This window comes from Carcharodon carcharias, chromosome 2 (assembly GCF_017639515.1).
Source record: "Carcharodon carcharias isolate sCarCar2 chromosome 2, sCarCar2.pri, whole genome shotgun sequence".
Taxonomy (NCBI): domain Eukaryota; kingdom Metazoa; phylum Chordata; class Chondrichthyes; order Lamniformes; family Lamnidae; genus Carcharodon; species Carcharodon carcharias.
In genome coordinates, this window is record NC_054468.1 from 7,764,294 (window position 1) to 7,778,326 (window position 14,033).

The 14,033-nt window shown below is 40.8% G+C and overlaps 1 long non-coding RNA gene across 1 annotated transcript; it reads left to right on the top strand.

Moving 5' to 3' along the window:
- Positions 1-3,508: 3,508 nt before the first annotated feature.
- On the top strand, positions 3,509-8,101 carry LOC121271761. The gene is made up of 3 exons (XR_005941755.1): positions 3,509-3,547; positions 5,110-5,196; positions 8,049-8,101. It is a non-coding gene; the product is annotated as an uncharacterized LOC121271761 (long non-coding RNA).
- The last annotated feature ends 5,932 nt before the right edge of the window (positions 8,102-14,033 follow it).

The window sequence follows — 14,033 nt, forward strand, 5'->3', positions numbered from 1 at the left end:
AGGGTCTTGAACATGAGGGTCTTTCAAAAATAGTGCATTGTGTTGGCATTCTGATCTGGCCAATGAAGCAATTGTATCAAACTGCAAGTTAACGTGCCAACGTTTACCATGTAATCTACCGTTGTAGAGTTGCGGCTAGCAGCAGGATTCAATAATTGCTCTGGAAGAATTGAAATCTTCTTCAATGATACGTGGGGCACGGTTTGCGATGATTCCTGGGATCGGCACGATGCCGCTGTCACCTGTAGACAACTAAACTGTGGTGATCCAGTGTGGACCCCGGGAGAGACATTACTCGACACAGCAAACGGCACAATTTGGTTGGATGATGTTAAATGCAAGGGGAGTGAGCACTTCCTGTGGGACTGCCAATTTTCAAGAATGGGCGATCATGACTGTGAACATAAGGAAGACGTCCATGTGATATGTTCTGGTAGGAGATTTTAAATTGAACTTCCATTTTACAAGACTCACCCTCGCCTTCAAATGCCTTCAAGCCCTTGCCCCATTCTATCTCTATGCCCCTAATATTGCCCTACAACCACTGAGACATATCACGTTCTGTTCTTCTGCGCAGTAGCAGACGTAGTCGTTTCATAGCTAACAATGTGCTTTCATCTGCCTATACGCCAAGCTTGGAATTTCGATACACGACCCCCTCCATAGCTTCACCTCTCTCTCCTCTCTTAAACTGCCTCCTTAAAACCAAACACTTTGCCCAAGCTCTTGGCCACTAACCCCAATATGCGTGGTTCTGTGTCAAATGTTCTCTACGAATGTTCTGGCAAATAGTACTTATGAGTTTCCATTACGTTAAGAGCGCTTCATAGAAACATAGAAACCAGGAGCAGGAGCAGCCCATTCGGCCCTCTATGCTGATCCGCCATTTATTATGATCATGGCTGATCATCCAACTCAATAGCCTGCTCGCGCTTTCTCCCCATATCCTTTGATCCGTTTCACTGCAAGAGCTATATCTAACTCCTTGTAGAAAACATACAATTTTTTGGCCTCAACTACTTTCTGTAATAATGAATTCCACAGACTCACCACTTTTTGCGTGAAGAACTTTCTCCTCATCTCGGCCCTAAATTGTCTACCCCGTATCCTGAGACTGTGACCCCAAGTTCTGAACTCCCCACCATCGGGAATATTCTTCCTGTATCTGGCTGGATAGTCTTGTGAGAATCTTATCGGTTTCAATGATATCCCCCCTCATTCCTTTGAACTCCAGCAAATATAATTCTAACCGACTCAATCTCTCCTCATATGTCAGCCCAGCCATCCCAGGAATCAGTCTGGTGAACGTTCGCTGCACTCCCTCTATAGCAAGTGCAAAGCAAATACAAGTTGTCGTGATTATAATGCTCAGGTGGACACAACTTTCCAGTACAATGCTAAGGTACCATTAGATTTGGTAGGCGAACCTAGGAATATCTTAAGATTTGAACCTCCATGTTTCATGTCGGATGCATTTAAAAAGAAAGTGCATTTAGCTGTGTTGTGATCACACCAATGTACTGGGCGACATGTTATATTAGATATTGAAGGCTTCACCTCCTGATCTAACAAATGACTCTCTTTGAGAAGATGGTGGTGACCTACATTCTTGAACTACTGTCATCCATGCGGTGCAGGAGCACCGACAGTGTTGTTAAGGAGGCAGTACAGTGATTTTTGCCCACCGAAGGAACGGTAGTATTGTTTCAACTCAGGATGATGAGTAGCTTGGAGGTGATATTCCAGGTGGTGTTATTCCCATGTGTCTGCTGCACTTGATCTTCTAGATGGCTGCGGTCATGGGTTTGGAAGATCCTGTCTAAGGATCCTTGGTGAGCACCTACACCACTTTGACTGCAATGGTTCAAGCAATCCCCTCACCACGAATTTCTATCCAGACCACAAGAAATAGGAGGAGGCTTGGACAAACGGCCCATCGAGCATACTCCAGCGTTCAATACTATCATGGCGTACTTCGGCTTCACTTCCATTTGCCCGCCTCCTCACAACACCATTTACTCCCTGGGAGGTTACAAATCTCTCTGTCCCAGCCTTAAAGGTATTCAACTCTCTGTGGTAGACAATTCGCACGTTTCACAACTCTTTGAGTGAAGTAATTTCTCCACATCTATATCCTAAATTGCGGCCTCTTATCTTGAGATTGTGCTGCAGTGTTTATGAATCCCCTAGCAATAGAAAAGAAAAATCTCTCAGCCTCCACCGTAGCAATCCCGTTCTGAACTTTGTAGGTTCCAATCAGATCGTCTCTCATTCTTCTAAACTCCACAGAGCACAAACACAATTCATCCAGCCTCTCATCATAGGCCAACTCCCTCGTCCCAGTGACAAACTCAGTGAACTTCGCTGTACCACCTCCAATGTAAGCACATCGTATATTTAATTTGGCGCCCAAAGTTGCATGAACAGTGGTCTCACACAAACTCTGTACAATTTTAGCAAGGCATCATTATCCTTGTCCTTCAATCCACCTGTGATAAAAGGCAACATCCCATTTGCCTTTTCAATTGTTGCTGCACTTGGAAGCTTTCTTACTGCGTTCGTTGTATATGCGCACCGAAGTCTCATTGAAAATTAATACTTATAAGCTTCTCACCTTAAAAGCATTCTGCGTCTCTATTCTTACAACCAAAATGAATAACTTCACCCTTCTTTTCATAATACTCCATCTGTCATTTGTTGTCAACTCACTTAAACTGTCCAATGCTCTTGTGCCCTCTCTGTGATCGTCCCACAGTTTACATTTCCACATATCTTGGTATCATCAGCAAACTTACGTGTATTACCCTGTGTCTCCTTCTCTGTTTCATTTATGTGGTTATAAATATCCGAGGCCCAAGGCAATTAGAGATGGACCATATACATTGGTCTAACCAGCAATGCTCTGATTCTTTGAATGAATAACAATCTTGAGCTCCATTTGCCACAGTTCTCCTAATTCAGTTCATGGTCCATTTGCATCTTTCTGCCCAATATCTAAAATATTACTTTGTCAACAACATTGGCTCTGCCATTAAACTTGGATATTCGTGCCTTTCTTCATATTATTGGAACTGGTATTTTAATTTTTTTCCATCTGGGCACGACCCAAGGTCTGCCCAAAATTGAATTGTCTCTACTGTCAGTGCCATAAGTGGACATTGACAGTTTCAGACTTAGGACTGTAGAAAGGTAGAGATTTGGAAATTCAGATTGCATTTCTTAATTAAATTTAAAATAACTTGTAACTTAAATTAATAATTGTAAAGGGAGCAACAGAACAGCTGTGGGGTAATCGGTTTCTACCCTCGTTTAACCACTAAACATTTGGTTTCTATTAAGTGACTGTATCCACGAGTGAATGAAATGCGCGGGTGCGGATTATGTCTGTGTTAATATGAAACGCCTTCACTTCCAGGCCATCAGAAGCACATAACGCCTTTCAAACAGCACAGACTCTCCGTTTTCATCATCCCTTCCATTTTTCTGGCCCTTTTCATTGCTGTATCAGTTGCTTTGGCCACAGAGTTGCAGAGAAGCTTCCAGAAAGGTAGGTTAATAAGGAATTTTGAAATCAGGGCCTTAAATGGCGAGTCCTATTCCTGCATATGTTAACGTCCTTTGGTTGTTACAAGTTAGCTAGAGTTTTGCCAACTGTATTCCAGGAAGGAAGTGATCATACTCGATAGGTTAGAAATTGACAAATGTGGATATTTTCCAGACTGGATAATTTTACTGATGACGAGAGGTTGGGGAGGTTGGCTTCATTTTATTTGGAACAATGGAGACTTCAAGGAGATTAACTTGACGAATATATGTTAATGAGGAACCAAGTTCGATTGGATAAGGGTGAACAATTCTCGCTTAGCAGAGTTGTCAAAAGCAAGGGTGCTCAGAAGAATTAGTTGGCAGTCAGATTAGAGAGAATTTGAGGAGAAATCTTCTCATGCAGAGAATAGTGCTGGGTGGAGGGACGTGGTGGTATAAAGAAGTTGCAGAGGCATTCCAAAATACCTAAGATATGTACCAGATGTGTCATAATCGAGAGGGTGCAGACGCAGAGTTGTAAAGTGGGATGAGGCTGTGTAGCTGGATTTCATTCAAAATACACAAGGGGTCAAACTGCCTCCTTCTTTTCGTTAAAACTCTATGCTTCCCCTCAATTTATAAATGTCTGATTCATGCTTAATGATTTTGGGATGGGATGAGAATCCGGCAAAAGTTCAATATCACTAGTGAGACGTAACAGAGTGTAAATAATGTTTGCAAGGTCGAATTGTGGCATAATCAATCAGGTCAACCGAACACCCACTTGGGAAAATCACCAGCACGGGCATCTGGAGGCAGCCTTGATTCTTTGCAACATGAAACGGCTGATTTATTGTTGCTGAGCTCCTGAGAAATTTAATCTGCTGTTCATTTGGATGGAAAAGTGAAGATCCTCACTGCTATCTAACGAACACAAACAATTTCCTTGAAATTCTGAAAGCATTTGTAAGTGGGCGGAAACTGGGCATGCAACTGAAATAGACATCGATTGATGAGATTCATCAAGGCAAAGCCGCCTTGACTTCCTCGAAGTACGATGATAGATCTCCCTGACAAAAATGCACCTGGCTTTCAAAACGATTCCTTATGAACACAAATTTGGCATCGGCGGATGTGCCAGGACCATGCTTCAAATGAGAGGATTCTGGCATGGTGAAAACAGAGTCGTGGAAATTGAGCAGGCCTAACGGGGATTTGTGGAGGATATTCAGCCATTGGCTCCTCCAGGGACCCAAAGTGAGGAGTGCCCTGACAGGACCCATGAGCACTGTCAGCTACTTGAACATTAGTTCTCACAGCAAGGTCGTGCCAGGAATTGATCTTTTATTGGTAATGTGCCGAATTTGTGCCATTCAATCTATTCGCCAAAATTGGGCTTACCAAGGTCTTGAGTGTGGAACACACTTTTGAAATGGGGGCAGGGAGGAATTAAGAGCATTTATGAGAACTCCAAAAACCAATCGTTTCTACAAAGCACTAAGGAGAGTTGTAAATAGAAAGGGAAAATGTACATATACATCTCCTTATGCTTGCTCATTCATTATACCCACCTTTGTCCGACAGCAAATAGCAGGAGACAAAATTCCACCACTGCATTTCCTGACCCTGTTTATGAAGATATTGACGTTCAGGAGCTTGATTCAGGCTCAGGTAATTATCATTCATCTACATATAAATTACATCTTTCAACTTAAATAACATTCATATTTTAAGATTGCAATATGTTCTATTGATAGATTTCCAATCTAACAGTACACTAGACGAGTGGGAATATTATGCAGTAAGCGATTTAGATGTATGTGATGATAAAAATATGCAAGGTAGGGGCTTTTCTGAGATCCTGTCACATGCCGTCTCTTTCCCATCTCGCAATGCAGAGGGAAATAAAAAAAAACTATCCCCCATAAACAGGTTAAGGTACTTTACCAGAACACAACAATCTAACAACAAAATTGTATTGCTGTGGACGCATTTCATTAACACAAAAAACATACAAAATCCACACACTAATTCTGACTGTTACACTCCATTGCAAGCACGCAAACTCATTATTCAGATGTTGTTGCACATTTTCCCTGTGGTCCTAAGCAGCTCACTGAATCACAGAATCACAATGCAGAAGGGGGCCTTCAGCCCATCGAGTCTGCACCGACACGTGAGAAACACCTGACCTACCTCCCTAATCCCATTTACCAACAAGTGGCCCATAGACATGAATGTTATGATGTGCCAAGTGCTCATCAAAGTATTTTTTAACGGATGTGAGTCAACCCGCCTCCTCCACCCTCCAGACAGTGCATTCCAGGCCATCTCCAAACTCTGGGTAAAAATGTTTTTCCTCACATCCCCCCTAAATCCCCTGCCCCTTACCTTGAACTTATTCCTACTTATGATTGACCCTTCAACTAAGGGGAACAGCTGCTCCCTATCCACCCTGTCCATGACCCCCAAAATCTTGTAAACCTCCATCAGGTCGACCCTCAGTCTTCTCTGCTCCAACGAAAACAACCCAAGTCTGTCCAACCTCACCTCATAACTTAAGTGCTTCATCCCAGGCAACATCCTGGTGAAACTCCTCCTCACCTTCTCCAGTGTAATCATATGCTTCCTGTAATGTGGCGACCAGAACTGCACACAGTATTCCAGCTTTGGCCTCACCAAGGTTCTAAATAACTCCAAACTGACCTCCCTGTTTTTGCAATCTATGTCTCGATTGATAAATGCAAGTGTCCCATATGCTTTTTTAACCACCCCACTAGCATGAGCCTCTGCCTTCAGAGATCTATGGACACACACGCCAATGTCCCTTTCTTCCTCAGAAATTCCTAGTGCCATGCCATTCAGTGAATACTTCCTAGTCAAACTACTCCTTCTAAAGTGTATCATTTCACACTTTTCAGGGTTAAAATCTATCTGCCACTTATCTGCCCATTTGACCATCCAATATACATTTTCCTGTAGCCCAAGACCCTCAACATCACTGTTAACCACCCGCCCAATCTTTGTGTCATCCGTAAACTTACGAATCCTACCCCCCACATAACCATTCTATTTCATTTATATAAATGATAAATAATAGGGGACCGAGCACAATCCCTGTGGTACGCCACTGGACACTGGCTTCCAGTCACTAAAGTATCCTTCTGTCATCACTCTCTGCCTCCTATAACTAAGCAAATTTTGAATCCACCTTATCAAATTACCAAGTTTCTCATATGCCTTTGCCTTCTTTACAAGTCTCCCATGTTGGACCTTGTCAAAGGCTTTGCTGAAATCCATATAATTTACTTCGACTGCACTACTCTCATCTGCACACCTTGTCACCTCCTCAAATAAATCAATCAAATTTGTTAGGCTTGCCCCAAGCTGACAAAGCCATGCTGACTATCCCTGATCAAACCTCGCTCTCCACGTGGAGATATGTAGTCTCCTTCAGAAATTTCTCCAATAGTTTCCCTACCACCGATGTGAGAATGACTCACCTGTCGTTCCCTGGCTTATCTGTACAACCCTTCTTAAATCACAGAACCATATTAGCTGTTCTCCAGTCCTCTGGCACCTTCATCATGCCCAGTGAGGAATTTAAAATTTGGGTCAGAGCCCCTGCGATCTCCTCCCTTGCCTCCCTCAGCAGTCTGGGACACATATCATTTGGACCTGGAGATCTGTCCACTTCTAAGACTGCCAACACCTCCAACACCTTTTCACTCCCCATATCAATTTGCTTTAGAACCTCGCAGTCTCTCTGCCCGAGTTCCATACCTTCATCCTCATTCTCATGGGTTAAGATAGACGTGAAGTATTCATTCAACACCCTACTGATGTCCTCTGGCTCCACCCATAGATTGCTACCTTGGCACTTTATGGGCACTACGCTTTCCATTGACATAGTTAGAGAAAATCTTGGGATTTTCGCTTTTTTTTTTACCAGTCAGAGGTTTCTCATATCCCCTCTTTGCTCTCCTAATTGCTTTCTTAAGCTCCAACCTGCATTGTCTGTACTCCACTTTGCCTCTGCTGATTTGTTTCCCTTATACCTTCTAAAAGCTTTTCTTTTCCTTCTCACTGTAACCTGAATATCTCTGGTCATCCACGGTTGTATGGAATTGTTACTTCTTCCTCTCATCATAAAGGGAAAAGTCTGAGCCAGTACCTACCCCATTGCCAGACTGTTGCCAAAACAACAGCCTTCACACCTTGCATTTCCCCGAATTACTCCCATGTTTTAATTTTAAAGGGCTTTACTTATGAATTTATTAATTCTGAAGATTTTCTTATGTCTTAGTGGGTCAACAATAAATAGAAATTAGGCCTCTCAATTGAAGCAATTTACACGTTGTTTGGAGTGAGATATAGCTGATTGGGTATAAAGAATGCCCACATGGATTTATCGTAAATCGCTTGGTAATGGGGCACATTCACAAACAGAGAACTGCTCTCGTGATTTTAATGGCTACCTTGTGTATTATCAGCTCGCTATAATTGTCTGTTTTCATTTTCAGGTTCATTTACTTCGTATAATGCTGAATTCAAAAGTGAATATGACGATGTCCAGTCGTGTGAGACGGAGTGGTGAGGACTAGCAGCACTTGAATTACTCACCAGACTTTTGTTTCACATTCTCCTGCATTTTTTAATTTCACTTTTGCAGTGATTTGAACCAAATTCCGTTGGGTAAATTCGAAATTTGAAACCAGATAACTTGGCTGTCGTCATGATGGATACATTCCAGTTAACATTTTTTAAAAATAAACAGTAAATAATTTGCTTTGCAGTAAATGGTAAATTAGAACGTTGTTCAGAATTAGTCATTTAATTAAAAACTTTGACTTCAGTTTGATAATATCTTGCATGTTACAGTTTCCACGCCTTGGCCATTTGCTTTTGAAATCTTCAGACATAGATGCCTGGATGCTTTCTTAACCTACGGGTGCCTGTCTCATTGAATTTCATTTTGGTACATCACATTTGTAGTCCTTAGATACTAATTTGGATGTAAACTCATCCTGTTGTTGATTAATCGACATTGGCATGACCTTGACTATTAGTGACACAATAAATGAAGAGAGTTTGACAATAGATTGATGAATGTGGTGTGAATCTCAGCACTGAGCATACCATGTCCATTTCAGCTGTAGAGTGTAGAGTGACCTATCCATGTTAATTTGCACATATGCAGACAGTTAATTCATTAGCTTGTCAATCAGCTAATACATAAGAATTCTGTTAAAAGGAGGGAATCTTTTTAATAATTTAGACCTTAAATCAATACATTTCTTTTAATCCTGAGTTTTTTATTCAATTTTCGACATAACCATGAAAAGAAGATTTGAGTAAGTAAAAGATCATTCTATACATCAATCTTTATAATTTCAGTTAAAGCAAGGGCAGGGCAATGGTTATAAGAGAGCGACACTGAAGGAACTACAAACTTATAATTAAAAATTTGTTCAGGGAAATGCACATCCATGCAGCACGACCATCAGGACAGTTACAGACCAGAATTTTGTTTCACATTCTCCTGTTATTATTAATTACGGTTTTAACATGTTTTAAAATGTCAAAATCGAAAATGGAACGCAGCTAATTTGGAAATCGCCAGGATGGAAAAGTTCCAGCTATCAACTTTTAAAATGAAACAATAAATCATTTGCTGCAGTCAATGGTAAATTAGAATACTCTTCAGAGTCAGTCACCTAATCGAAATCTTCGACCTAATTTTGGTAATATCTTGCATGCTACAATTTTCCCGCCTTGGCCATTTGTTTTGGAAATGTTCAGCCATAAACATCAAAGTTTTCCTACCCTTGTTGTTGCGGATGCATGTCTCGATGAATTTTGTTTTGCAGAAGAAATTATAGATTAGTTAGCAAAATTAATCAGACGCACGGCAGAGTTTGTTAGAAAATAAACCAACATTATTGACAGGGAATTTAAAAACAAAATAACGTAAAAAAGTTGAAATCTAACATTTGTATAATTACATAATGAAAGGTTGTTTGCATTGAAAAATTGCCAGCATAGGAACTCAATTCGTGTTATAGGTTTTAACCTCTCAACAATTCAGCTACTTTCAGTCGTCAGACCTGACCTTAGATGCCTATTTTCATGTTACAAGATGCGCTGTATACTTAGTAAGCAGTGATTATTCTCGTTCAAAATCCCAGAACATTTTTAATTAGAACAAGTTATAAATGATTATTTCTTCGCTGACACTGGTAAATAACAGCAAAGCACCGCCAGGTACAGGAATATTTGCGCAAAGAAATGTCGGATTAAGTTGAAGAAGCTCCAGAATAGTAACACAACATGGTAAGATAAAAAAGCTTAGCATTATACCATGATGTATTATCTTACTTATCGAGGTACACGTTTTGAAAAGAAAATAAACAATTTGATTTGAATTTGAAACATAATCTCGTTCCAAAATTCGACTTCCGCATAGAAATATGGGCAATTAAATAGCCGAAAAAATTTTGTGGGCACCATTATTACCTGCAACACTTAAAATATTGCTGACAATGTTTATCCGAGAACATGTATGAGACTTAAGGTTTAGAGACATGAAGAAAACCTGTAAATTAAAAGTCATCAAGAGCGGTAAGTTGAACCAGAAGTGCTAGCGACATATGATAAAAACCAAAAAATAGGAACAAAAAAACTGCGGATCCTGGAAATCCAAAACAAAAAATAAAAAATACCTGGAAAAACTCAGCAGGTCTGGCAGCACCGGCGGAGGAGAGTACAGTTTACTTTTCGAGACCTCATGCTTGACCTTATCCAAAACGTCTGTCAGTCTCAGATGGTTCTTCAACAAGGAACACATTTATGCTTGGACTTGCTTTTTTCAACCTTAGGAATCTCCAGAGCTCTTTCCAACAAGTTAAGTAACTTTCAATTTCTGTCACCTTTGCTCTATCGGAAAAATTGTCAATACATTTGGCACAGATGGATCCCAAAGATGGATCACCAGGCGATCTGCAATTGGTGGGGTTGGCTGTTGAATACATGCTGGTGCGAATAACTGGTGAGCCAACATATGCCATTGGAGGTTTAACTCCTATTAAACAGCCAGACGTAACTACCGTTAAACGCACCATACATCAGTGCTCAGAATTTACAGAGGAACGCTACCTGCACAGTGCACTGAAGTGTGAGTTTAGTTTACGTGATCGAACCGTGGACTGGATACTCAGTCCTGGATGTTTTGATCCAGCGATAAGAGTAGAACGTATCAGGCGTTCTAAAAAGTGCTACAATTGACTACAGTGGCACAAGGCAGGAAATTAAATGCATAAGAGATGTCATAATCTACTATCCAAATTACATGTTAGGGTGTGGTGTTGAAAGTGTAGTTGTCCTTGTTTGATTGAGGTGTTTAATGACTGAAGAGTTTGACTTTTTTTTCATTTACCCACAAAGGATATTTGATAGAAAGGGAGGAAAGCAAAAAAGTAAATTCAAAAGAAATACAAACCAATATAAATAATAAGTAGAAACGACTTTTACAGACTGGTGATTGTGTTTCTATTTATGACTTACGTTATTTTTTGTTGAATAAGTTAGTAGCCTGAAATATAGAGCAAGGCATATCAGTCCCGTATTGTGCACAATTCCTTCCATGCTGGAATTCCAGAGCGCTTTTTGTGCACCGTCAAGGACATGTGCGGGAAGTGCCTTCAGCTGCGGGGCGGGTGGGGGCGGGGAGGGGGGAAGCGAGCTTCCGATTTCGAAGCTTGACGTAACAATAACCTGCGAGTTGGACAGATTCATGGATAGCAGGACATGATCCATTCACAGATTAGGTGTGTGCCAAATGATTGGGAATGGGTGACCACCATGCAGTCAAGGCGGTCCAGACAGATTTCTCTGTGGTTTGCGGCCGGAACCTCATTCAAAGCGCCACAACTGGCTCAGCAAACCGCGGACCTTGGTGGATGTGGTGTGAGTGGCAGGAGAAAGATTAGAAAACAATAGTATTAAGGTATAATATAATTTGGAGTTGGTTAGGGAGAAATTGAATAATATATAATTTAGAAACGATGGGTGGCACGTCAGAAAATAAAGAAAAACACCATATCTAAAAAATTCACAAGGATGAAGAACTTAGACAATGAAAACTCGCTAGACATTAAGAGTTTCGACAGGCATTTAAGAAAACAAAAGTGGAAGCAAAGGGAGGGTTTGTTCTCGAAAGAGCGAGAATTTAAAATAAATATTGGAAAATAAGGAAATGGCGGTGAATTTAACGGCTATTTTGCAACTACCTTCACTGTCAAGTTTACAAATAACAACACAGAAGCAGCTGCGAATCAAAAGGTGAAAGGGAGGGAGAAAGGTAAACAATTACAATTTCCACGGAAAGCACACTGAGGAAATTATTGCAGATAACAAGTCCCAGGTCCAGATGGGTTTCGTCCTATTGTCTTAAAAGGAGCGTCTGCTGAGAGAGTTTTGTTTTATTTGGTTTTATTGGTTTTATTTTAATGAAATTCCCTAGTCTGGAAAAGTCCCATCAGATTAGAAAATTGCGAATGTGACTCCTATATTCAAAACAAAAAGAAAACAAGAGGGAGACCGAAAACAGAAATGTACACAGAGATAAAAACAAAAAAACTGCGGATGCTGGAAATCCAAAACAAAAACAGAATTACCTGGAAAAACTCAGCAGGTCTGGCAGCATTGGCGGAGAAGAAAAGAGTTGACGTTTCGAGTCCTCTTGACCCTTCGACAGAACTTGAGTTCGAGTCCAAGAAAGAGTGGAAATATAAGCTGGTTTTAGGTGTGTGTGTGTGGGGGTGGTGGGGAGAGAGAGAGAGAGAGAGAGAGAGAAGTGGAGGGGGGTGGTTTGTTTCTAGGGACAAACAAGCAATGATAGAAGCAGATCATCAAAAGATGTCACCAACAATAGAACCAAAGAACACATAGGTGTTAAAGATGGTGAAATTATCTAAACGAAGGTGCTAATTAAGAATGGATTGTAGGGCACTCAAGGTATAGCTCTAGTGGGGGTGGGGAGAGCATAAAATGTTTTAAAATACTTAAAAATAATGGAAAAACGTGGGAAAAGAAAAATCTATATAATTTATTGGAAAAAAAAAACAAAAGGAAGGGGGAAACAGAAATGGGGTGGGGATGGAGGAGGGAGCTCAAGATTCTGTCAGAGTCTATATATTAGCCTGGATAGAGGATTGATTAGCTACCTGAAAAAAGAGAACAGGCATCGGTAGGTGAATCTGGAGTTGGCAAGATATGACATGTGAAGTTCCACAGGGATCATTGCTGGGCCTCAACTAATTGCAATGTATATGAATGACTTGGATGAAGGGATTGAATGTACGGTTGATAAATTTGCTGCTAGCATAAATGTGGGTAGGAAATTAAGTTGCCAAAAGGGCATACGAATTTGGAAAGGTTTAAACATAGCTTCATTGAGTTGGCAAATAATTGGCAGAAGGAGTGTAATGTGAGAGAATGCGAAAAGTTCTACTTTGGCTGGGAGAATACAAAAGCAGCATTTTATTTTAATGGAGAGAAATTGATGTGCTCTGGAGCACAGATGCATCTATGTGTCCTGGTATGTGATTCATTATCTGTTACTATATATAGTTTCACCACGTGATTAAGAAGCCAAATTGAATGTTGTTTATTGCAAGGGGAATGTAAGATGAAGGTAGGGATATTTTTCTACATTTGTACAGAAAATTGGTGATGCCACATCTCCAGCACTGCGTGCAATTTTGATCAAGGGATCCCAGAAAGTATATATGTGCATTCGGACCAGTATAGAGGAAATGCCATCAGCTGATAGCTGGGTTGGAAGTTTGCGGGTTATCTTACGAGGAAAGGTTGGACAGGTTGGGACTGTTTCCACTGGGGTTGAGAAGATTTAGAGCTAATCCTATTGAAACAGAAAATGTCCTGAGGAGTCTTGAGAGGGTGAATGCTGATAGGATTTTCCCCCTTGTGGCAGAAACCAGAACTGGGAGACAGATTTTAAATTTATGGAGTCTCCCATTTAAGACGGAGTTGAGGAGAGTATTTTTTTTTCTCTCAGGGCATCGTGAATATTTGGAACTGTGTTCTATAGAAATCTGTAGAAGCAGGGTCAATTTATATTTTTAATTAAGAGGCAGCTAGATTCTTAACCAAAACAGAATTACCTGGAAAAACTCAGCAGGTCTGGCAGCATCGGCAGAAAAGAGAAGAGTTGATGTTTCGAGTCCTCATGACCCTTCAACAGAACTAAATTCTTAGAGCTGGATTCTTAACTGAAGAGGGAATAAGAGGTTATAAGGGGTTGGTGGGGTTTGGAGTTGCGGCCCCATTTAAATCAGCCATTGTCTTACTCAATATCTGAGCAGGCTCAAGGCGCTGAATGGCCATCTTCTACTAATTCCAATTTTCCCATGAATTTCATAAACCAAGCAGTTGAGGGGTTTGCATAGCGTGTTGCTGTTGACTCCTGATTGAGAAGAATCCCACAG